Raw genomic sequence first — 26,088 nt, forward strand, 5'->3', positions numbered from 1 at the left:
GCAAATATAGACCGGAAGACCATAGATTACACAAGTAGTAATAACATATTTAGATTAAATATAATCTTAAAGTTAGTTTCCAGTGGAGTCCTCTTTCTAATGAGAACAGGAAGTAGATTTTTTTGGTTTCTCTATTACAAGACTAATCCAGATGTACCAGCTATTGCTCACTTGTGTCCACACAGACCAAAGAGATGCTTTACGATACTGCTAATACAGTTTGTCCCCAAATTCTTCAGACAAAGACACAGTTTTTGTAGTTTTGCTTCTTTACACCAACACAGTGACTTTTGATTCCACCAAAAAACGGAATCATTGCATCAACTGTTTGGGAAGACATTTTTATACACAGTCCTCCAGGTTTAGAGACTTAAAAGTTGAATAATTGACTGAACAGCAGTTTCATGGCCAGGTTTCCCTTGTAATTCCATACTAAATACATACCACCTCCACCCCTCTCCTCTCCACCTACCTTTTGTCCTTCCTCCACCCACCTTCTCTACAGCTTCAATTAGGAAGATGTAGAAACTGCAAAATGCTCCTGAAGAAAATTATATCTTGAATATGCTGATTACCCTGCTGCCACCATCAACAGACTTTAAATAAGCAAAATAAAAGCAAATAAAATCAAACTGGAAGAGTGTAGTATGAATGTGAATCAGTCTTTTAAACATGTACTTGAATCGGCAAGATAAATCTGCTTGAAATAATTTTCAAGCAGACCAGTTTGGTCATTCTCAGCAGGTTTGTAGTTTCTTTAACTCTCTAATACATTTCACCCAGACTTTTAATGGCTTCATATTTAGAGACTGTTTTCCACTGATGTGGAATCTCTTGTCTGCCCTGGAATTTAAAGTCATAGTGCCTTTCCAGTTCATGCTGAAATCGACACACAAACCATTTCCAGTACGCTTGAGATCCATCAGAGGGGATTCTCCAGGTACAATACCGTGAACCAGCACTTCTGTACTGTTTATCGGGAGTTGACCTCCCTGAATAATGATAAGGGTAAAAACTGTAATTACTTGAAACCAGTTCTGTACAGACGTGCATGCCAGACTCACTTGTATGTCCCCAGTGCTCCCAACTGATCACAGACGGTTGGTGAAAAGGAGTGGTGTGGTCATAAGGACTGTGAGCTTTCATGGTATTGGTACAAGCAGCTCCACAGAATGGACACGTTACCCAGGAGCAGTTACACAGCTGATCTATGAGGAAATCTTCAGCCTTCAGGCTGGATTCATTCAGCTTTTCCAGGGAGAGGTGATGCTCAGTGATAGATTTAAATCCTTTTTTAATCTCTTCCTTGAGGAAATCAAAATGTTTTATGTCACTGAAGTTTTCAAAACATATGTTGTCAAATGTCAGCTCATCCTTCAGAGCATTGGAAAATTCCTTCATCCACATGTCTGTGTTTCCTCTCTGAATTTTGGCTATTTGTGTTGACGTTGATAAAGCCTGACTCACAAGTTTATTCATGTCGTCAACATTTTTCTTGAGTATATTCAGAGCTTCATCATTGTGATCAGTGATATACTTCTGCACTTCTGCTTTGATGAAAGATACTTCTTGTGTCCTTGGATATGTGAAGTAGGTGATGAAATCATCAAAGTCTTCTTTCTCAGCGAGTGACTTCAACACATGTTTCTCCAAGTTCAGTCTGTTCCCACTGAATGCTGGGAAAATTACACCAGCGAGATCAGTGGCAGTCTTCTTGCAGACAGCCGTAACAGTGTTAGCTTTCAGCTTGTTACAGATCAGCTCTCCAAGTACAACAGCAGATAAGTTGCCTTTACAAAAGCTTTTAAAAACTGTGTAATACTGTGTTTTCTTGCTTTCTAAATAAATGAGTGCATCATTGATCACTTTAAATTTTCTGTGAGATGCTACAGCCCAACACTCCACCCTATAGAACGCAAACAGTAAGAGATCAACTGTAAACATCTTCTTCAAAGTATATTTCCTCTCTGACAGAAATTTCTGCACTTCCTTTGTTACATGATTGGCCACTTCATATAAATAAGTTGTTTCATAACCTCTTTTAGCTACACATTTGCTTTTGATTGCATCAAGTGAGTCTTTTTCAGCTTTGTCAATGAGCAATCTGATCTGTTGTTGTTCTTCATGGGAGAAAGGGCCAAATGAAACATGTTTGTGGTAGGCCTCAATCATTCTAATCATTGACATCTGTCCACGTATCTTTATATAATCTGAATAATCACCAACCTCTGATATATTCTTGTATCTGCCACTCGTTTTACATTCATTTATGAGAGTCCATTCAAAACCAAGTTCTTGAAGGATCGTTAACTGATCTTTTTCCAAGTTGATGTCTTCAACAGGTTTTATATCTGCTGTTAATTCAGTAACCCAGCTGCTCCAAACAGAGCTGAACTGTTGTTGAAGCTCTTCTTCATCTTTGGCCTTATCCTTCAGTTTCTGAGTGAGCTCTTTGCTCTTCTGTAGCAGTTTGTTCTCAAACTCTGATTTCCTATCATCAATCAGTTTACAGGCTCTCATCTGCTGGATGACTCCATCAAGTTTTCTTTTCACTCTGTTCACTTGTTCATCATGAAACTCTTTAATTTTGATTTCAAATCGTCCTCTCCACTGGCCCAGCATTTCTTTCACATTGTCATCCTCAAAATATTTTGTCATTGCTTCTGTGATCTCTCCATAAGTTTGTCTTGATCCTATAACAAGATAACTCAACCGAACCTCATCAAGTTTTCCATTTTGAATTCTGTTATGAAGTTGGTTTTCAATGGTCAACATGTTGCTTCTCAGGGTCCAGGTCCAGCTCCCATACTGGGCCATCAAATTTCTGTACACTGCAATTTCAAGTGTGTTTTCCAAATAAAAAAAAAAGTCATTCAGCAGTGCAGTCCACAGGTCCTGGATGTTTGTTTTGAACTGTGAGAGAGTGATCCCAGCAGACTTTGAAGCTTTAGAGAGGATGGTGTTCTTCACTTCCTGGATGCTCTCACTGTAACCTGGATTTGGAGGAGCCATGGGTGGACTGCCCTCCCATAGCGGGGCACAGTATTTCACATCTGTTTGAACATCAAATTCAATGACATCACTGAAGCACTCTGCATCACAAACTTCCTCTTTGGCTGCTAGTTTGGCCATCTGGTCCAGTTTTTCTTGCAGGCGTCTCTTTCCATCCATGTTTTTCTCTGCTGCTGCAACATCTGTGACATTCTGGTGAACAAACACACAACTGGGAGAAAGTTGAACTTCCTTCATCCTAATGAAAGCCTGAACAACAATCTGCAGAATGTCTTGCATCTCAGACAGATTCTCTCCAAAGATGTTGATCAGTGTCAGGTTTCCCAGACCAACAACAAATGTTGCCAGTTCATTGTCATGATGAAGATTGTTACCTTCTACCTCAAGAGCACGCAGTCCTTCAGTGTCCACCACTAGAACATAGTCAAACTTCAAGTCTTTCTTCATCTCCTCTGATACTTTGAGCAGCTGCATGACGGCACCTTTGGTGCGCCTGCCAGCACTCACTGCAAACTGCAGCCCAAACATGGTGTTCAGCATTGTTGATTTTCCACTGCTTTGTAGGCCCAAAACTGACAACACAAAAACTCTCTGGTCCCCCAGTTTCTTGATGACTTCTTCTAAAAGACTGGAGATCCATGTTAAAGGCACATGACCTGCATCACCATCCATCAGCTCCATCGGGTGTCCTGATATCATCAGCTGTGCAGCCAGCTCAGGGTATTTAGACCAGTCAGTGTTTCTGCTCTCTCTTTGTGTTGTTTTATGGGCTTCATAGATCTGACCCATTTCTCTGAAGATGTGCTCCAAACCAAAACTTGCAGAATGAAGTTTTTTTGATATATGTCTTCAAGTTCAGTTTGTTTTCTTAATAACAGATCTGATTTGTCCTGTTTGTTCTTCAAAGCCAAGACCTCAGACCACTTTTCATCATAACTTTGGAGAATTGAAGAAAGATCATCTGTGCAGACGGCATCTATGAAGATCTGAGTCCATTTTAGGAAATACTTTTTCTCTGTTGGCGGCAATGATGAGAGACTTCCAGTGAACAACTGCATCAGGTTACTGCAGGAAGCAGCACATTGTTTCTGACGTATGTTCATCAGTTCTTGTTGCTTTTGACTTTTCTCCTTTTCAATGTCTCCTCTGAGATGAAACAGTTCTCTGTGTATTTTGCTCCACTGATGCCACAGTTGGCCTTGACAAGGGAGAAATTCATCTTTGATCTTTGAGACATCCATGTTATCCTTTGTAAGCAGATTGACTATTTTCATAGCAGCAGATTTCCCTCTTAGACAGGCTGGGTCAGTTTCATCCACTTTGATTCCAGAGAGCTCAGCCATGGATTCAAGCTGGAAGGATGGTTTCAAGATGGGACCATCAACAGAAGTTAAAATTTCTCTAATGATCCTTTTCAGGTGTTCAGATACATCTGCAAGGTTTCTGTCTTTGAGGCCCATTATGTATTTTTCATTTATTGTCTTAACAGCATCACAGCTGCCATCAACAGTGAGACAAATGAGAGGCTTATGAAACTTAAAAAGAGATGATATAAGTGACCAGCTTTCTTCATTGTTTTGCAGAGATGCCATAAGAAAAATACTGATGGAGGATTTTTCAATCAGTATGTCACGCTGTTTTTCAATCAACAGAGCATCACCATGGAGATTACAAAAGGCAATGCAGTCATTGAAGGCATCACTGGGTTTTCCAGCAGGGCAGTACCAGGCAATCTCTGCCACACCATCCATCAAATAGCGAGACTTGGTGCTTCCTGGGGAGTTTCTGTGGAAGAAGGTGTCGTGACGGTTGTTGATCAAAGTGTTCATCAGCTGAGATTTAGACACTGACAAAGAACCCAGACGGAAAAATGACACCAAGGGTGTTTCAGCTTTGTAAACTGGAACTCTCTTCATGGTGACGATCGTTGAGTTATCTTTGATTTGATTTACCCTCCAAGTTTTTGTTATTTCTCTGAAAGTCCACAGAGGAAACTGAATCTCCTTTGTAACTGGGTCAGGAACAAGTAAAGGTAAGGCATACTGACACTGAGAGCTTTGTAATCATCATCTGTTGTAGGAAGCTGTCTGAGCAGTGAAATACTGCCATCTGAACGTCCATTGGATGCACATGAGTCTGTTCTGTCGCAACACTGGCGCACAGTAAAGCCAATAAATCATTAAAATTATTCCCAGTGATGTCAGTCACTTGAACCTTCTTTGGATGGGTCAGGCTGTTGTGTCCTACAGGAATTATTCTGGCCCTGTAGTCTAACATTGTAAGCCTGTGAAGAAAAGTGTGAGCTATATCTTTCTCAGATGTAACATGGTGCTGTTTCACAGTTGGACGAATTTCTGCTGGTGAAAACTTCTGTTGAAGTTTCTCTAGAAGGTGAAGTCTCTGAAGCAGCTTTTCAGTTTGTTTTTGATGCAGCTTCTTTCTGCTGATTTCCTCGGAAATCTCCCAGGACTGCAGAATATAAGCATATAAACATGTGCTGTATGTAAAACATTATAATACTATAATGTTGATAAAGTAAATAGTCCTTTAGATCTTTTTAAATACAATTTTGACTTTTTATCCTCCTATTATTTCTGCTACTGTCACCTTCTGTGGTTTCTGTAAGTTAACAATATACCAGAATGACATCAGTGTGTGATGGAAACAATATTTTTTTCTAATGTTTATTGAAAATGCATTTGACGTTATAGCCTTGAACACATTTTACTCATTTGTGTTACTTTATTAATAGAGTGTTCATTAAAAATGTTACCATTCTCTTGAACGTTGAGTTAAATTTTTCCTTCTGCTGTTTTTTTGTCACCATTCTTTGACTGTAAAACATCACTGAGTTCATTCAGTGGATCATTGAATGATGTTAGAGTTTCTGTGTGCATTCTTACAAATAGTCGATGGATTCATCTGTTAAACTGTGAATCTGAAAAGCAGAAACTGTAGAAAAGCAAAGGTTTTCATGTACTATTATGCTGTGAGTGAGTACTTATTAGTGCAAGGGTCAAGGGTCCAGTGGTGCCTACTGCTGCAGCCTAAATATGACCAAAGGTTTTATTTTCTTCAAGTATTTTCAGTTTTTATTTAATAAAACTGACAACATTGTAATTGTAAGAGAGAGGTTGTTATACGCCAGCCTGTGACTGCAGCGATAGCCAATCAAATGTAACATAAAATGCATGGTTGATGGTGCTTTTAAGATCTGGAAATAATCAGTAGTCTGTATTAATTAACAATAATTTAATCTTTCAAAATTTCTATTATCTTTATTTTGTTTCATTGGTAACCTGATTTTCAAACCCACATACTCCCTTTATCACCTCTGAAACATTTTATTTGGAGATTAAATATCGGAATTTCAGGAGTGGGACCATGCATCCTAACACGCTCCTTCCGGTTCTCATCTATATGAGAGTTCTGCAGGATGTTCATTCTCATTTACGTGCGCCTCCCTCCCTCCCTCCCCTTTTCACTTCTTTAACTTCTTCACTTCTATTAGGTACATGGAGATCTGCCAGGCCCGGGAGCCATTGCCAGTCCCCTTCGAGGCCTTCCCCAAACCACAGCTCAGTTCATGTCCAAGCATTCACCTTTACCAACTAAAACGCTGTCAAACCTAAAATAAGGACATGGGCACAGCTAGTGAAGGGTTCTCTGAGCTCAGTCATTCATCTGCTCATCAGTTCTGATCTTGGTAAAATCCTCTAACATCTTTATTTAATGCAGTCTTTTCCCTTTTGTATACAGACCCTTTGTTAAGAATTCTGGGACTTGTGTGCTTTTCTATCGTGCGAAGAATTGGAGATCAGTAAATTGGCCAATGACTCATATCTTGAGTTTTAAAGGCTGGGCTCTACATGCATTTTGCTACAGGAATAAAGGTTAAGATATGGAACTATTACTGTCACTGTAGTGTAGTTTCAAAATCATGTGCCAAGTTGTTTATTTCCTGGAGGATAAAGGATGACAAGTTATCAAAAGACACTCCTAGACAGTACTTGCAGCAATGATGGAGAGGAGGTCATAGACCAAAGGGTAAGTACTGGATAAAAGAAATGATCCAACCCAAAACTGGAGATAATACTAAAAAGGACAAAATAAATAGTGAAATACAAAAAAAAAAGAAGAAGAAGAAGAAGAAGAAGAAGAAAGAAAATGATGATGGTGTGTTTATTTATTTATTTATTTAATTATTTGTGTAGTAAATTTGAGATTTTATGTAGTTTTACCGACCTTTTTTTCTGGGTGGAGGGTTTGTTTTGAGGGATGTGAGATGTCATGAGTGGAATCAATCATTAATTTGTCTTGTCTTTTGTTTGTTTGCTTGGTTATGAACACGAGTACTAAATATATTATTTTAAAAAATTAACAGAATTCATCTTTGTGAGAATAACCACCAAAGATTTCATTTTTACCTCTTTTTCAGCTGTACTCTCATCTGACTCAACTCCTGAAGAGAAATGTAACAAAAATCAGGTTTTAGGATCAGAGAGAAAATAAATGTTTGAAGAATTACTTTATGAAAAGCTTGATAAAAGAAATCTTCACTTTCTTTTTTTATTTCAAAGTCTTACCTGAGTGTTCAGCATCAACAGGTTTTTTCACGAGAAAAATCTGGAAAAAAAATAGTTTTATTTAACATAACAAGACATGGCTAATAATTAAAATATTGTGTATTAAAATATTCTATATTAATAAAGATCTACTAAGCAATTAAAATCAACCATCAAACTTGGGATCAAAGAGAATTTTGTTCTACAAAAGAATAAATAGTGTGAACACTGTAAACAACAGGTGCAATAATTTTTGGTTTAAGGAAAACTTCTCATATGCTTACCGTGGTTGTAGTTTGACTTTCATCCAACACATCTATTAATATAAAACAAACAAACAAACAAAACATCTGTACAGCATCAATATAAAAAATGTTTCATGGCTAACCAAAAAAGTAAAAAAGATTTCAATGTGACTTCAGCTGACCTTTGTCACTTTTCAAAGATCTGGTTTTAGGCTCTCTTCTTTCTCCTGCTGTTGTGTTATGATGGTCTTCCATGTCATCAGCCTCTCCTATTTTAGGTCTTTCAAAGATTAAAATAAAATGAGATAGACTGTATTTTTACTTCTTTTTTTTTTTTTAATAAAACAGTGAGAGCTATAGTTATAATATCTATAGATATTTGTTTGTTTGTGAATGATTTTACTTAAATATAAGCATAAAGCTGACAATAATTCTTTTGAGTTATGGGCTGCTGAAATGACCTGAGTGTTGGTTTCAGTGTTCAAAAAATACAAACACGGTGACATAATTGAAAAAAACATCCAGGTTTTTCTGTCTGTTCATGATGAAGTTATACAGATTATGAACTGTTACAAATCCTCCAAATTTACTGTGGTCAGTACATACAAAAATTACTCCAATTTCTTTCCTTCAATCTCAAATAGAGTTCTGTCCCATTGTCTCCTTGTGCTGGTTTCAACTGTGATTTGGTGCCATCTTGTGGATGTAGTTTGTATTGTCTCCAGAAACTATCTTGACTCCCAGTCAGTGGAATACATATTTTCTGTCAGTTTTAGGGGTTTGTCTATGTGCCAGGAGACCCGAGGAATATACTACAAATAAAGTTCAGCAAAGCCACACATTCTTTGCATCAGTTGTCTTGACAAAACCTAAAACCTCAGTTGGTATCACAACGATGGCCATCAGCTTTCTCTGTTAAGCAGCGCTTTCTGCTTCAGGCTCTGTGCACGCTCACATAAAAATTGGTGTAAAAATTCCTTATTAGTGCTGCCTGCTTATTAGTGCTGCCTGCTTCAATCTGAGATTTTATCAGATGATGATGATAGAATAGTGATTAAAAATCTCTAAAAACAAAAATATGGAAGTAAAATGCAAAAGATCAACGCTGCAGAAAGTCATTAATCTTGGAATTTAGTGCACAAAGCAGTAAAACATTTAAATAATATTTATTTACTCAACTTAATTATTTATTCACTGAGTGTGTGCCCGATTCTTCTCTTTATTTTTAAGGTGCCTGTGCACGTCGGCTTTGTTGTACACCACTGATTTTTCATTAGCAAGTAACCCAGGAAATCACTGTGATTCATCATGTCAACAGATGAATTGTCTCATGTGTAATGTGGATGAATTAGAATGTAGGATAAAAAAAACTTTTAACGACTCCTTTAGCACGTTAGCAAGGAAAGCTTTCACAGAGAAGATTCAAATGATCAACTTCTATCATAGAATGAGTTTAATGAAACAGGCTTAAAACACTGAGATCCTGACAACAGAAATGCGGCTTCAAGGCATTAAATTAACCTATAATGTGATTATTCTGAAAGTTTCATTTTAATTTACAATGACGCTTCTATCTAAAAAAGAAAAGAAAAGAACAACTGGACCCCAACTGTTCCCCCTGACTACCACTCTACACCCCCATAGCACAAAAGACCCACAAAATCTTCTGTATCGATGTGGAAAGTTGTTTTTTTCTTTTAAGTACTCAGGTGTGCACATATTTTACATGGTTTCAGCACATACTTGCACACACTTTACAGAAACGTCACCCAATAAAAATAAACTCACCTTTGCAGAGTGTTTTCTGAGCTATGTCTGGTGTGTGCTGTTGCCTTCTTATAAATCCTACCACACTTGTCTTTATGTATGGTGACATCAGTAATATCAGATGTAAGGCCTGCCCCTAACAAACCCCTCCCACCTGCTTTCAACAAATGGAATATGACATGAGAAATATAACAAGCTTTTGAATGTTGCATACACATGACTTTGAAATGTGTGTCATCAAAAGTAAAAGTGAAAGAATTAGCCAGTATTTCACAACAACAGTGACCCCAAGGCACTATATACCATAGGTTAACCCTAGGAAACTCTACAATGTTAGAGTGAGTACCTGAAAATTAACATGATCCACTGTGAGCAGCACTTGGTGACAGTGAGAAGGAAAAACTCCCTTTTTAACAAGAAGAAATCTCCAGCCGGAGCAGACTCATGCAAGGGCAGCTATCTGCCATGACCTGCTGTGGGTTGGTGGTCGTGGTGAGAAATATGGGAGGAACAACAACATTTAAAGACATGCAGTAGTGGTGTATAAACATTTGGCGAGTGACATCAGTAACCTTGAGAAGACGCGACTTGTTTATAATATCATTCAGACACTGCAGAGCAAAAAATGAGGCAGTCACTTGTTTCCTGCAAATCTGCAATCACTATACTTTCATCAGATTTTAATTGAGTCATTAGACAGAAATATGTCACTTAGAGGTCAAATAGAGTTTTTTCTTAAACATATTCAGAATGAACATTTTAGGTCTTCAACAAAAATTTGTTTATATTTCTATGATTCCCATTGGAAAGTGTCTGATTTGCAACAGCTTCATTTTTCATCATGATCATGATACCAAACACACTGCCTATCCAGTAAAAGGATGGAAAAACACACAATTGAACAATATGAGTCATGGACTGGCCTCACCAGAACTTTAATGAAGCAGTGTGAATCTGATCATCTTGATAGAGAACAGAACAAAAGGGCAGCCAACACCCAAAGAAGAACTCTGAAGTTCTTTAATTAAAAAGCTTTCAGGAGAAGAAAGTTGACACTGGAAGGCTTCATAAACAGCTCACTATTGGCTTTCTTCTACTCTGCTTCAGCATCTTTCTGTTTGAGTCCTATAAATATTCTTCATGTGACAAATTTATTAGTAAATTATGAAGAGATAAAGGTTGGTTCAAGACTTTTGCACACACTGTTCAAGACCTGAGTTACCTAAGTACTTTTAGGATTTTAGTAAACAGGCTGTTGTTTTTGTTCCCCATTCCTTGTTCCTGCAGAAATGAAAAAAGTTTATGCAAATGAACGTGATTATCTTGTGTCTCAGTTTCCTTTTCTGGTACAGAGTTTCTGTTACACAGGGAGTAATATCTGACAGGTTAGACATTTTGTCAGGAATGTACAGAATATACATGGTATCTTTGTGAATTTGGTTAATTTTTATCATTCTAACCATGCATCTAGTTAATGTCCACCTTTATTATCAAATCATTTCCAGAGACCCTTTTATTTTACAGCATACACTTCCTAACAAAGCAGAATATAACAAAATGGAGGCTGACTTGAGACTTTTGCACAGTATACAGCTATCATGGCGGGGTCCGCCGGTGTGATGATGAGGTGGACACAGAATCAGACACGGTGGGAGACGAAACTAAGTTTCAAAACAAAGTGAGCCTTTATTTGGCTGATACATGAGTAAATCAAACAAAAACAATAACCAAGACTATTAACTACACTATGGTTTTAACTATGAGCGTGACCTTGACTATGAATAACATGGGGGTTAGGGGAAGGGTAAACTAAGTACCTAGAACATGGAAGCAAGACTTTTAAAATAAACAGGAAACATGACGGGACACAGACGTGACCTGAACTTGACGACATGAACAACGCAGACATAAAACATGACAGATACGACACACTCAACAAAAAGGGGAACTTTAACACAGAGGAAGATGACACAAAGGAGGAATAACTATAACTAGGCGACCTATGAGCTAAAGAAGACTAAATGAACAAAAACATAAACAATGAAAATCAAAATACAGTGAAACACAAAAACACTAGGTCACACGACTCAGTGACAACGGCATGTCTGCGTGTGTAGTTATTTAAAAAATTTTTAGGACTTAAGGAAGTCGACTGTTGTTTTTGTTCCTTGTTCCTACAGAAATGGGAAAAAAAGATGCCAAGGAACCTGATTATCAGGTTTCACACTTTCCTTGTCTTTAGAGTTTCTGTTGCGCAAGAATAAAGTTGCTGCATAATCAAAATCTACATATGGACCGGCTGCACAGACGTTTTTATTACCTCTGACAGATTGACCTTTTGTGGATCTGTGGATGTAAACAAAATGTGCATGCATGGTATCTTTGTGACTTTTGTTATTGTAGCTGTATGTTTTCCTGGTTCTCTGCGTTTCTGTCTCTCTCCTCTGTCAGTATGAGTGTATGTGTGTATATGTGTTGTGCTTCTGTATTTTTATTAAGCGTTTTCTGGGTCTCTGTCCTTGCTGATCTCACACCTTTTGTGGACCTTTTTTAAAGCATTAACCTACCCAGGCCAAACACACTTCACTGGGATATATGGAACAGATAGGTTAAACAAGAACTTAATTACCAAGAGGCAGGAAGCAGGACACTGTCTCAGTTAAGGAGATCCCACAAGCACTTCTATGATCTGCAAGGGTCAAACATAAAAACCATTAATATTCTTCATTCCCCAGTTTTGAATCTATAGAGTTATATGAAAAGAAAAATCACAAAGATTTCAAACATGGCATCATAAACATGAATTAGAAAACTAGACTGTTGAATTGGTGTCACAGGCATCTCTAGTAGAAGTTATGGCCTGGCCTGTATAGCGCTTTACTAGTCTAAAGCACATCCAGTCATCCACCCATTCACGCACTGGTGATGGCAAGCTGCATTATAGCCACAGCTGCCCTGGGGCGCACTGACAGAGGCGAGGCTGCCGGACCCTGGCGCCACTGGGCCCTCTGACCACCACCAGCAGGCAATGGGTGAAGTGTCTTGCCCAAGGACACAACGACCGAGACTGTCCAAGCCGGGGCTTGAACTGGCAACCTTCCGATTACAAGGTGAACTCCCAACTCTTGAGCCACAAGATACAAAGCAAAGTTAGGAGCACACGTAATTGAGTCAGAGGAGAGCTGAAGCTTATTTATATATATGGATGGTTTAGTTTCAATGCCCCCACCATGTTTGAAGGACTAATGTACAAGCTGTTTGCTGGAATTTCCCAGAGAGTGTGAGGTATACCTGAACAACATTCTTGTCCACAGTACCACCTTCCATGATGTCCTTAGAGCCCTTAGACGAGTTATGGTGACTTTCCAGTGGACAGTTAAGCATCAGGAAGCGTTCACTTTACTATAGAAAGCTGTTGTGGGGGCCCCAATTATTTCTTACAGAGGCCTAAAATAGCTTTGTTTTCCTTCAAATGGATGACAGCATGTTGGATCAGGCACAGTTCTGGGTCAGATGACACCCAGAACTGGTAGGGGCCTTTTTACAAACGCCCCTGCTGTGTCACTAAGCGGGAGCTGCTTTCAGTGGTGTATGCCGTATGGCACTTTAGGTACTACCTTAGGGGCTTTAACTCCATAGTCAGAACTGACCATGCTGCCTTGCAGTGGCTCATGTCTTTTAAAGAGCCAGAGCACCAGCTAGCATGCAAAAATGCAGACGCACTTTCCTGCAGACCCTGCAAACAGGAGTGTAGTGGCAGGTTCGGAGAAACAGCCTTCCTGACGGGGACTTGTTGCGGTGGATGTAGCAAAGTGGAGATGCAAACAGGAGAATACTGACTTCAACCCAGTACTGTGGTGGATTGAGGAGCAGTGACAAACTCAATGGGAGGAGATTGCCATGCTGTCTTGGGCCCCAAAGGGACTCGGGTCCATGTTTATACTTTACAGCTTAATAATCGGGTACTGCAAAGGGGCTTTACTTTTTATTTAAAAACTAAACCTTACGTTACCTTTTAATACAGTGTTATTTTTATTAAATTATTTGTTTAAATCCAGGTAATTTTACCAACTATTTTCTTCCTTATTCACATGCTCATATTTTTATATATTTTGTCATCTTCATCTAATTACAAAACTAGTATTTAAAATGCATTGAGTTTTTTTTTTTTAATTTGTTGGGTTTTTTTTTTGTATAATTAAGTAGTTTTTCTTTACTTAGATTAATATTTAGTTTTATTTCCTCTTCCACAACTCTACACTGCTTTATTAATAAAGATTACTGCATTTCTAAACATGGGATTCTTCAGATTGTTGGTATTTATGAAGTGCTTTTTTATTTTAGTGACCACTCAAAGTGCTTTACACTTCACGGAGTAGTAACCCACACAACACTTCATTCCATTCAAAAGTTGTCACTTACAGATTTCTACATCATGACCAATTTTGTACACTTTGGCATGCAGACTGCACAAGACAACATGTTCTACCTTCTGAGTCACATTTTGTGTGGGCATTTTTTTGGGGTGGGGGGGCTTCAGAATATTGCATGGCAGAAAAAAAAATTGAACCACTGGTGTATTTATTTATTGGAATGCCCACTACTTGGCACGGAGTAGCATTGAAGGTACAACATACAAGCAGTGGCATGTTTGATATGGGCGACATGGGCAATTGCCCAGGGCGGCATCATCGCATCGGCAAAAATAAAAGTTGCTTGCACCCATGCTGCCCACATCATGCCAGCGCATTTTGGGGACTGCATGGGTACCGATCGGTTTTCTATTGCCCATTTGCCGGGAGTAAAGGCGCCCTGCATTTGCAAGGTGCGCCTGCTGCTTGCCACACAGGGAGGAGAGGGATGGGGCAGTGGGGGATTCTCTGGCTGGCCGGAGTAGCATCTAATAACCAGCTCGCAAAATAAAACAAAATTAAAAAAACCCAACAAATTAGGGCTGTCAATGTTAACCCCGTCATCACGGTTAACACGATTAAAATTTTAACGCAATTAATCCATCTGGAGTGCAGAATGACTCAAAATCCCTGAAATGTCTCTGTCAACGCAATTTGAGCAGTTCGTCCATTCTGCGCTCCAGATGGGTGGATTACGTTAAAAAGAATGTAATCGCGTTAATCGTGATGACAGCGTTAACGTTGACGGGCCTACAACACACACAGAAACTGAAGACATCATGATATAGACTTATAATTTGCACCGATGTGTTTTCTAAAGTCTGTCACACACATATACGCGAAAAGTGAGCGTGAGAGCCCTCGATACGCCTGCTTGCTGCTGCTGCGCTGAAGTCTCACACACAACCTGTCGAAAGGGGAGGGGGCGGCTGCTTCCAAATAGTGCACACTTCATTCATAATATTGTCAATCCAAGCCCATTATGTATTCATTATTTTTCAAGGGTTGTGTGAAATCCCAGAAAAAAATTATACAAGGTGTAGGTCTGTTAGTCTATTGGTCCATGTTGTGGGGTTGGAGGGAGTGGGAGTGTTTTACACAGGGCACCAAACAGGCCAGGACCTCCCCCTGCACATCATATTCAAAGATTCATTAAATCATTAAAAATAATCTGTGATACTTCACAGTTCATAGTTGACTTCACTATCCAATACAGACAAAAAAGAAGTATTGCAGTGGTTGGAGCTGAAACTTTGCAGACATGTAGACAGAGAAGAGGAATTTGTGGAGGCTTTCATGTCAACTATCAAAGATATTTTTTCTTGTAAAATTATGTTTATTAAAATAACCTTGCTGAATTTGAGCAGAAATTTCCTTTAATTTCTCTGGAACCTTGGACCATTTTGTGATGAAAGTTGGCACACATGTAGAGAAGGTAACTGAGAGGAGTATTCAACTGATGTCAACAATAAAAGATGGTTTTTAATAAATTTTTTATGTAATGTTATAATCGATTGAGCATGTCAAATTTGACCAGAAGTCCTTTAATTTCTCCAGAATTGAGATGAAACACACATATAGTGTGGGTGTCAAAGAAGAGGAATACGTTCAGAAATTCATGTCAAGTATCACAGATGATTTTTAATACATTTTTAACATGAAATTATCACATTCCTTTAAGTTTTTAAATCTGAGCAGTCCTGTCCTTTAATTTCTGTGAAATTAAAGGACTGTGAAAGCAGTTTCTGATAAAGAGAAGCCAGTGAACAGTGCGTGAGCACCTCCATGATTGTACCAGTATGGGTTTCTTCAGAGCAACATCCAGGTACAGAAAGGGTTGTTTATGCCCTCCTAGACACGCAAAGTGACACCGTGTTCATTGACCAAGATGTGTCTAATAACCTCCAAGCTAAGGCTACCCCAATAAGGTTGAAGCTCACTACACTGCTTGGTAAGGATGTTGTTGTGCCAAGCGAACGCATCTTAGGTCTCAAGGTAAGAGGCTATAACTCCTCAGAAATGATTGGACTCCCTCCTGCTTACACTAAAGAATGTATACCAGTTAACCACTCTCACATTCCTACCTGTGAAACAGCAAGGCGGTGGAATCATCTCAAGGAAATAAGGAACGAGATTCCTCCACAGCTAGAATGTGAAGTCGGCCTTTTAATTGGCTACAGTTGCTCTAAGGCATTAGCTCCAAAGCAGGTAATCTTAGGAGGCGAGAACGAGCCCTATGCAGTTCGCACAGCATTGGGCTGGAGTATTGTAGGCCCGACATCATCTTATGGTGACTCTTCTAGCATGTCTACTGTGTGTCACAGAGTTGCAGTTAAAGAGCTTCCCCTAGTGACTCCAGCTGACGTAATCAAGGTCCTTGAGTCTGACTTTAAGGATAACGACAAGGATAACAAGTCAGTGTCTCAAGATGACATTCTCTTTCTGAACATGTTAAAGGAAGGCATTTACAAAAACACTGAAGGACATTATGAAATGCCACTTCTATTTAAGGAAATACCTCCACCTGCAGACATCGACATGAACATACCACTTGGAGACCCAGAGGTTAAGAAGGTACAGGCACTGAACACGCTCAAAACAGAGAAAAAAGGTTTATCAGACAAGTTAACAAAGTTTTCCTCATGGTACAAAGCCACCCAAGCCATAGCTCGACTCATTCGCTGTGCCAAGGGAGACAAAACAACAGGCCACAGTACAGTACAAGAAAGGCAAAATGCACAATGTGCTATTCTAAAGGACACACAAGTAAGACTGTTTTGGTCCTTTTCAAACCAAACAAGCTCGCAAAGAGCACAAGCGTTATGGACTTCTTTTTACATGCCTTTGCTGCAGAGCAGTGCACATAGAAATGTTGGACAACATGACTACAGACGCCTTTATCAATGCGCTCCGCTGTTTTATAGCCATAAGAGGAACAGTCAGTGAGATAAGATGCGATCAAGGAAGCAACTTTGTCGGAGCTAAAACTGAGCTACAAGAAGCTTTAAAACTAGTGGACTCCAACCGCATTACCACATTTCTTGCAGAGAAGCAGTGTGACTTCAAAATGCACACTCCTCATTCAAGCCATACAGGAGGTGTATGGGAAAGAATGGATGAATGGAGATTAGCACGTGTAATGGACACAGTAACTGACAAAGACGGACTTGTAAGAAAAGTAAGGATTTGCTTCGGAGAAAGGAAGACTGAGAAGGGACAATGTTCTAGTAAACGTTCTATAGTGGAACGCCCAGTGCAGAAACTGGTTTTGCTATTAGAGACTGTTTAACTACATTCTAAGGTTTAAAGCTCCCTCTTTTCAATGGAACTATGTGTTATCATACAGTTTAATGGTTAAGGGTCATTTCTTCATTAGGAAATCATTATCGCTTCAGTTAATTCCCAGTTAAGCTCTTAATGATTTGGTGGGAGTGTAAATGACCTCATTAACATTTGGTAAAGTGTTTTGTAAACTTATGAGTGGCTATTATATTGTTGGAGTGAATGCTTTTATTCTGAAAGTCACAGAGCGACAAGGTGCCGTAAATCAAGTGGCGTAAACCATATAGCAGAAGCGCGAGTTTTAATGCACAGAGAGAAGGTGTGCTCTATGGTTAATGGACGGGAATGGGAAAAAGAACGGCTATTAAGGTGCAACACTGAGTTGAAAGCAGTTTCTTAGCACCTGGTTGATGAGGGAACAAGGTTTGTAACAAAGTTTGTCCTGTAGATATGTATTTTATTGTTTTACGGAGCATATAGCTGCTGACCGCTACTAAGCATAAAGGCTAAGTTTTCACCCACTAGAGGGTGCTAACGTACCTCGTCATGTTTAGGCAGCGATGCAACGATTTCACTGTTATATGCAATAATTTACAAGTTTTAGTGTTATTTGTTATGTAAGGTAAAGAGAATTAATTTGTGATTAATAAATAAGTCAAAAGGTTAAAGGTAACACACTGTTTGATTTGCTAATAGTCTTTTATTCTGTATGTTGTAGCTCTTACGGTGTGTTCACATACACGGCTGTTTAATAAAAGGATTGTGAACCATCAGTTTGAGAGACCATCTTTTCAACCGGGGATGCTACAGTACTTTTACAGTTTTTTTCTTGTTGTTAATGCAGTAAACACATATCCCGTGTTTTCTTGTTGTACTGTATTTAAAACAGACTGAAATAAAACAACAAATCAATTGGTGGCCTAAGATGTTTAATCTGTCCAAAGAAGGTGAAAAGCAATTTCTCAGTCTTTGTTTTCTGTTTGTAAAATTTGGTGCCCATGCGCTATGTTCATTCATATAGTGTGCATCACTCATTAATTTAGCTGAAACTCCCCACATGGATTTGGCATACCAAATAGAAACAAGTGTTGCTGCTGCTGAGCCATCTCTGGGTCCTCCACCAACCAAAAAACTCAAGTTCTGTGTGGAAGCATTCTACAGTCAGTGCTGCAGATGAAACCAAAGTGATATGTAATGTGTGCAAAAGTCAAATCAGCAGAGGCAGACATATCAAACACCTGTCATAATGTTCACAATTATATTTTATTAGTTGTTGGTTTAACCATGGATGAGGCAATGGCCGTTATGTTATTTCCTTTTCAATGACGTTACATGTTCATTGCTGGATTTATGGAAAAACATCAACTAATATCGTCATCATTTATTTATACTGCATATCCATAATTATTATAATGGATATAATTAAAGTATACTTACACTTCTAAATAACGTTATAGTGTAACACAAAAAAATTGATTTTTACACCTATTTTGAATTTTACTCGAATACAAATACTCTTCCCCCCTTAACAAATGCAAACACAGATACAAATATCAGCTGCTTTGCACATCTCCAGCAGGAAGTTAGCTCGCTAGTTTCCAGCTAAATGTGATATACCATATTCTGAAACGTACAGCTCTGCTATCACTTCCAACATAACTGAAGACAGAAAACTAAACAGTGACTTTTTTCCACTAGATAAAAGTTAACGGGAGAGTTCCCAATGGTTAGGGACAATTCCAATCGCATGTCAGGATGCTGTAAATGGACCAAAGTTCAGTCAGATTGCAACGACAAGGGAATGGAGCAAGAGAATTCAACATTAATGAATTAATGGTACGAAAGTGGAGGAAGCAAGAAGAATAACTTGAGTAAAGTTTGACTTATCTGAATGTTTTGTTTTGCTTAATGCGCCTTATAATCCGGTGCACCTTATGGTCTGAAAAATACGGTAGATATAAAAATATGGATATTTACTGATAAATGACCAGAATTATAATATTTCTGACTGTCTGAGACAATATTTCCCAGATTCAAATCGAATCATGGATAAAATCAAATCAGGACCTTGTGAATTGGAATTGAATTCATTCTAGGAATCAGTGATGATACCCAGCCCTAATCACAAGCCTGCGAAGAAAAGTGTGAGCTAGATTTTTCCTAGATGTGGCATGGTGCTGTTTCATAGTTGGAAGAATTTGGAGAATTTCTGCTGGTGAAAACTTCTGTTGAATTTTGTCTTGAAGGTGAAGTCTCTCAAACAGCTTTTTTGTCTTTGATGCAGCTTCTTTCTGCAGATTTCCTCCAAAATCTCCCATGACTGCAGAGTATAAGCATATACACTTGTGCTGTATGTAAAAACATTATAATAATATAATGTTGATAAAGTAAATAGTCCTTAATATCTTTTTAAATAAAATTTGGACTTTCTTACCTTCTTATAATTTCTACTACTGTCACCTTCTGTGGTTTCTGTAAGTTAACAATAAACCAGAACAACATCAGTGTGTGATGGAACCAATATTGTGTCTAATGTTTGTTGCAAATGCATTTGACATTGTACCATTAACCATTTTCTGCTCATTTGTATTACTTTATAAATAGAGTATTTATTAAAAATGTTACCATTACCTTGGGAGTTGAGTTTAATTTTTCCTTCTGCTGTGTTTTGGTCACCATTCTTTGACTGTATAACATCACTGTGTTCATTCAGTGGATCACTCTGGAAAAAAAAAAAGATGACAACAAATGAGCTGTCAAAATGGATGACGTTAGTTTCTGTGCGCATCCTTAAAAATAGTCTGTGGAGTCGCCTGTTAAACTGTGAATTTTTCTCACCAAATCATCTGTATGAGATGTAGAAAATGACAAAAATGGCCCAGAGCCACAGCTGGTAAAACTGAACACCTTATGTGACTATAAAATAAAAAAATTCAAGATATTCAATTACTTCCTGCACTGGTATGGATGCTACAGTTATAAGGTCTTACCCTGTCTCCTGCTTGGGTGGTTGAAGGTGACACACTGGGACTCCATGTTGGACATTGGTGATTTGGCCTAAAGACATGTGAGGCAGCCCACGTCCTCAGGACACCCATTTCTTTCTTATTGCCCTGTGAAATTCTGGGATTCAACTACATACAAAGTCCACTTTTATGAATTCATGCTCTAGACTTTCTGTATCTGAAATGAGAGATTGGATAACAAATAAATAAACATTGTTCAAAAACATTCAATATCTGATCACATGTACAGTTTTACCATCTAGTTTCTGTCAGAAGCCTTGGAAAAACCTTTTTCATTACACCAGGAAACCTTTTTCATTACACCAGGTTGGCTCAGAACAAATTTTTCATGTTTCTTTCTTTCACCCGTTTTCAACTAAGCATCTTTACAGTAACCCCACTGATAGTTGCACAAGACAACTTTGACGTCTTCACAGCCCTGTAAGCATTTGGGGGGCACGGACAACAGGTCCTTTCCTGAATGACAGATTTTGCCAGTCAGAAACAACCAGTTTTTCCCAGTTTCCACCAGAATGTATAATTTTTCAAGCTTTTGGAGCATTTTTGAATACCTGCAGTAACCTCCATGTACTAACTGTCATCCAGAACAGAGGTAATGGCTGACCCACCCAGCTCTTCAACCCACTCACAGATGAGGATGCTCGCTTGTGGTACTCAGCAATGGGAGTTGGTGCTCTGACAGGCGCACTCAGTGACGGGCACCATTTGTTGGCATCACGGACAGAGTCACTGAGATTTTCAAGTGTGTTCGGGTCTGGGGAACGTGAAGCTTGGAGATTGCGCAAATGTATGCAGATAGCAATATTTTTAATGGGTTGATGGCCTGTCAAATCAAAATCGAATCACTTTTATTGTCACATCACATTTCTAGTACATTGGTACAGCGCATGTGACTGAGATTCTTTTGTGCAAGCTTCACAAGCAACAGTGGTGCGCAAAATACAAGAATGTAAGAAACAAGCCAATTATAAGAGCAGGAATGTGAGAATTGTGAGAATAAATATATGTACAATTTTAAGGATGTATGCACAAAAAAAAAATGTGTGTATGTCAAAAATAGCCAAGTCAGCAGTTGAATATTGTGCAAAAGAAATGGCATATGTACAAAATGGAGTGCATAGTGTTGGATTTCCGGTAGGTGAGAGTGAGGTGTCTATGAAGTGTCACTGTTTCATTAGGTGGCCTGATGGAAAAAGCTGTTGCTCAGTCTGCAGGTTCAGGCCCAGATGCTGCAGTACTTCCTGTCTGACGGAAGTACTTTAAACAGGTTATGGTGGGGGTGACTTTGATGATCTCCCCCGCTTTCCTCAGGCACCGCTTCCTGTAGATGTCCTGGAGGGAGAGAAGCTCACCTCCAGTTATCTGTTCAGAACATCGCACCACTCTCTGAACAGTTTTGCGGTTGTAAGTGGTGCCGTTGCCATACCAGGTAGCGATGCATCCAGTGAGAATGCTCTCAATGGCACAGTGGTATAAAGTCCGGAGGATGTGGGCGCTCATGCCGAATCTCTTTAGTCTCGTGAGGAGGAAGAGGTACTGGTGCGCCTTCTTCACTGCTTTGTTTGTGTGTACTGACCATGTAAGACCCTCTGCAAGACGTGACGTTGAGGGTGAGATGGTTCTCTTGACACCAGTGAGCCAGAGCACTGACCTCCTCCCTGTAAGCTGTCTCGTCACCTTTGGTGATAAGACCCACTACTGTTGTGTCATCCGCAAACTTCACGGTGATGCTGGAGTTGCTAGTGACCGTGCAGTCGGGTAGTGCAGAGAAGTTGAAGTCCCTGACCAGCCTCTTGAAGCATTTGCTCACGATGGGGGTCAGGGCTACCGGTCGGCAGTCATTCAGTGATGAGATGGTGGAGGATTTGGCTACAGGGACGATGGCAGCCATTTTGAAGGAGGCTGTGTGTGTAAACACTCCAGCCAGCTGAGCCGCAGATGACTTGAGGACTGCTAGCTTTGCGCGTATTCACCTGTCTGAAGCACCTCCGCACATCCTCCACAGACACAGTGTGCACGCTGATGTCATACCCAATGCGTACACTGTCCAGTCTTGTCGTGTTTGCTGGGTCGAATCTAGCGTAGAATACATTTAGATCCTCAAAGAGAGAGGCCATGGACTGCGGTCTGCTGATTTTCCCTCTAAAGTCTGTGATTGTGTTTAGTCCCTGCCACATACTCAGAGGATTGTCAAATTGTTGTTCCACTCTGTCCTTGTACTTATATTTCACTGTTTTAATTGTCTTACTGACTTGGCAATGTGCGCGTTTGTAGTCCGATGTGTTCACGGAGGCAAAAGCAGCGCTCCGTGCCGCCAGTGCCGTGTGAACCTTGCTGTTAATCAACGGTTTTTGATTTGGGTAGACCTTAACTGTTCTGGATAGGACAACATCTTCCACGCATTTCCTTATAAATCCGCAGACTGAGTCTGTGTACTCATCAATGTCGTCAGCAGCCATCAAAACAGTCCTGCAGCAAGAACTCTGATTGGTCGGACCAACAGTGGACCGGTCGTGATAAAGCCGCCTTTGGGTGCGCGGTTTTCTGACTGCTGATCGTGCTGTAGTTCCCTGAGTACTCGGTCGGTGTCAGCTTGTGGGGGAATGTAAACAGCCGTAATGATCACTGCTGTAAAATCCCCCGGTAGCCAGAATGGCCGGCACTTCAGGTACGGGTGCACGTTCGCATAATCACACCAGCTGTTGTTGAGCATGAAACATACACCGCTGCCTCTGCTTTTCCCAGTTAGTGCCTGTGACCTGTCTGTGCAGTGCACGGAGAACCCTGGTAGTTGTATGGCAGAGTCCGGTACCTTGTCCGATAGCCGGGTTTCTGTGAGGCACATCACGCAGCAGTGCCACATCTCTTACTGGAATGAGATCCATGCCCGAAGTTCACACAGCTTGTTCCCCAGAGACTGTGCCGTATCAGTTGAATGAGAACACCAGATCTTCTGCTTCTGCGTTTGCGGCCTCCAGGGGCCCAACACAAAGGCAAGATGAATGGGGGGGTCTGCAAACTTGAACTTCAGAGAACGATGAGAGAGTCTAGCTCTTATGTTCAGTAAAGTTTGGTGGTCATATACAAAAAAAACATAATATGTTACTGGTGGAAAAAATAAGGTAAAAGTAAAATCAAACACAAAAAGCAACTGTTGCTTGGGGGAGCTCATGACAAGGCTGCCATACTCGGTGCCATCTTGGTCTAGAGAAACCACAATTGAGGTTGCAGCTCAGAAGCTTTAAAAAAATCTTTTTCATTACACCAAATTTGCTCAGGATTAATTTTTCCATGTTTCTCCCTTTCACCCGTTTGTCATTGGATAAAGCATCTTTATGGTTACCCAACTGATTGTTGCACAAGACAATTTTGACATCTTCAGAGGTCCAGGTCCTACAACAGGTCCTTTCCTGAATAACAGATTTTGCTAGTCAGAAACGTCCACATAATCATTAGTAATAGCAAAAGAAAAAAAAAAGTGACCATGAAGGAATTTTTTCCAAGTTTTCACCAGAGTATATTTTTTTAAGCTGTTGGAGCATTTCTGAGTACCCGCAGTAACCTCCATGTGTTAACTGTCGTCCTGAACACCGTTAAAGGCTGAACCATACATTCATCTCTTTAACCGAGTGACACTCACCGTGTTAAAATTTTTAAAAAAACAAAAAAAACAAAAAGTAGATCAGGTGCATACTGAGGCAAAAACGACACGGGTTAGCGGTGGCCCTACCCTAATTGGGTTTGTGGAAATTTGTGACTAATAGCCATCCTTCTGGGTGTCCCTGAATGACAAGGTGTATTGCGTGATCTGAGGAGACATGATAAAAGCCACACCAGCTGCATATAATTTTGTTTAGATTACAGTGCCCAGCATTTCAGCAGACTCATGTAACAATACTTACAGTGCAGACATTAAAATAAAACGTACACAACGCATTTAAAAATTCTTTATTTCAGTTTTGCAATAGGTTGCATATGATGAACGCAGCAATGGTCCTTGACGGGTGATCGCTTGTCGTCGGCAGTGATGGGCGCCGGTCCTTGATAGGTGCTCCCAGGGACCAGCACTGGTCCTCGATGGGTGATCGCTTGTCGTCAGCAGCGATGGGCGCCGGTCCTTGACGGGTGCTCCCAGTGACTGGCACTGGTCCTCAACGGGTGAGCCCTTGTCGTCGGCAGTGATGGGCGCTGGTCCTTGACGGGTGCTCGCTCGATGTGTGACGTCCTCAATGGGTGGAGTGACAGGCATGGATCCTCAATGGGTGCATCAGTGACGGGCGGTAGTCGAGGGCGAACTAGAGACAGATGTCAGTGTTCGCCCAGTGCTCACTAATCGTCCGCAGCGACGGGCACTAGTGTTCGATGGACACTGCCAATGACTGGCTGCTGCCGACGCTGCCAATGGATGAATGGCTGGCGCTGCCGGTGACTGGTGCTGGTCCCTGACAGGTCCTCAAAGGCCGCTGCCAGTGACTGGCTGGTGCCGACAGGCATTCCTAGTGACAGGCCCGGTACTTGAGGGGTCCTCAATGGGTGCTCTAAGCATCAAGCGCCAGACGGGTGCTCCCAGTGACCGCACTGATCCTCGACGGGTGATCGCTTGTTGTCTGCAGCAATGGGTGCCGGCAGTGATGGGTGCTTACTTGTAGTCGGCAGTGATGGGCGCCGGTCCTCGACGGGCGCTCACTTGTCTTCCGCAGTGATTGGTGCAGGTCCTTGACGGTTGCACCCAGTGACTGGCACTGGTCCTCAACGGGTGATCCCTTGTCGTCGGCAGTGATGGGCGCTGGTCCTCGACGGGTGCTCGCTCGACGTGTGATGTCCTCAATGGGTGGAGTGACAGGCAGTAGTGCTCGACGGGTGAACTAGAGACAGATGTTGGTGTTCGCCGAGTGCTCATTCTTCGTCAGCAACAATGGGCACTGGTGTTCGATGGACGCTGCCAATGACTGGCTGCCGCCGGCGGTGCCAATGGATGAATGGCTGGCGCTGCCGGTGACTAGTGCTGGTCCCTGACAGGTCCTCAAAGGCCGCTGCCAGTGACTGGATGGTGCCGACAGGCATTACTAGTGACAGGTCCGGTACTTGACGGGTCCTCAATGGGCGCTCTAAGCAACAGTCGCCAGACGGGTGCTCCCAGTGACCCTCAACGGGTGATCCCTTGTCGTCTGCAGTGATGGGTGCCGGTCCTTAACGGGTACTTCCAGTTTGGGAGCTGGCCCTCGTCTGCTGCGATGTGTGCCGCCCTTGACTAGTGCTCCCAATGACGGGCACTGGCGCTCAATGTGTGCTCGCTTGTCGTCCTCAGTAATGGGAACCGGTTCTCAATGGGTGCTTGCTTGGGTGCTATTGTGTGCTGCTCAAACACATTTTTAGCATATCAGCTTTAACTAGGAATTAACAGCTCTGCCTGGGGATCCTGATACAGGAAGCTGGAACTGCAACCCAATACTCTCACCTTTTTGACTGTTTTTTTGACCTAGCTTTAAGATTTGTTATATCCCTAAATAATTTGCTGGTTGCTTTGTTTCAGATAAGTGCTGTCTCAGATTCTGCTTTTGATTCTTTTTTTCGCTAAAGATCGTAAAGATTATATATAGCTAAACTAAAAATAATAACTAAAAAAAACCCACAGAAGCAGGGCAGTGCAGATCAGTGCAAAGTTTCCTCTGGCTCCGTCTTCCTTCCCACCATTCTCTGGGTTTCCTCCTATGTTTGCTGCAGGTAAGAAACAAGTGTGTAGTGTCAGCTGTCCGGTAGGTAATGAGTAAAGAACAGA

General features: G+C 40.7%; 1 pseudogene across 1 annotated transcript; it reads right to left on the reverse strand.

The window, feature by feature from the left end:
- Positions 1-44: 44 nt before the first annotated feature.
- On the reverse strand, positions 45-25,936 carry LOC146363284 (interferon-induced very large GTPase 1-like; annotated as a pseudogene). The gene is made up of 8 exons (XR_014799295.1): positions 20,274-25,936; positions 19,915-20,005; positions 19,718-19,755; positions 8,005-12,278; positions 7,862-7,893; positions 7,599-7,638; positions 7,440-7,474; positions 45-5,481 (listed from the first exon to the last, which is right to left on the reverse strand). The product of XR_014799295.1 is annotated as an interferon-induced very large GTPase 1-like (transcript).
- Between the last annotated feature and the right edge of the window lie 152 nt (positions 25,937-26,088).

The sequence above is a fragment of the Perissodus microlepis genome, chromosome 22 (assembly GCF_051167445.1).
Source record: "Perissodus microlepis isolate ML-2025 ecotype Zambia chromosome 22, ASM5116744v1, whole genome shotgun sequence".
Taxonomy (NCBI): domain Eukaryota; kingdom Metazoa; phylum Chordata; class Actinopteri; order Cichliformes; family Cichlidae; genus Perissodus; species Perissodus microlepis.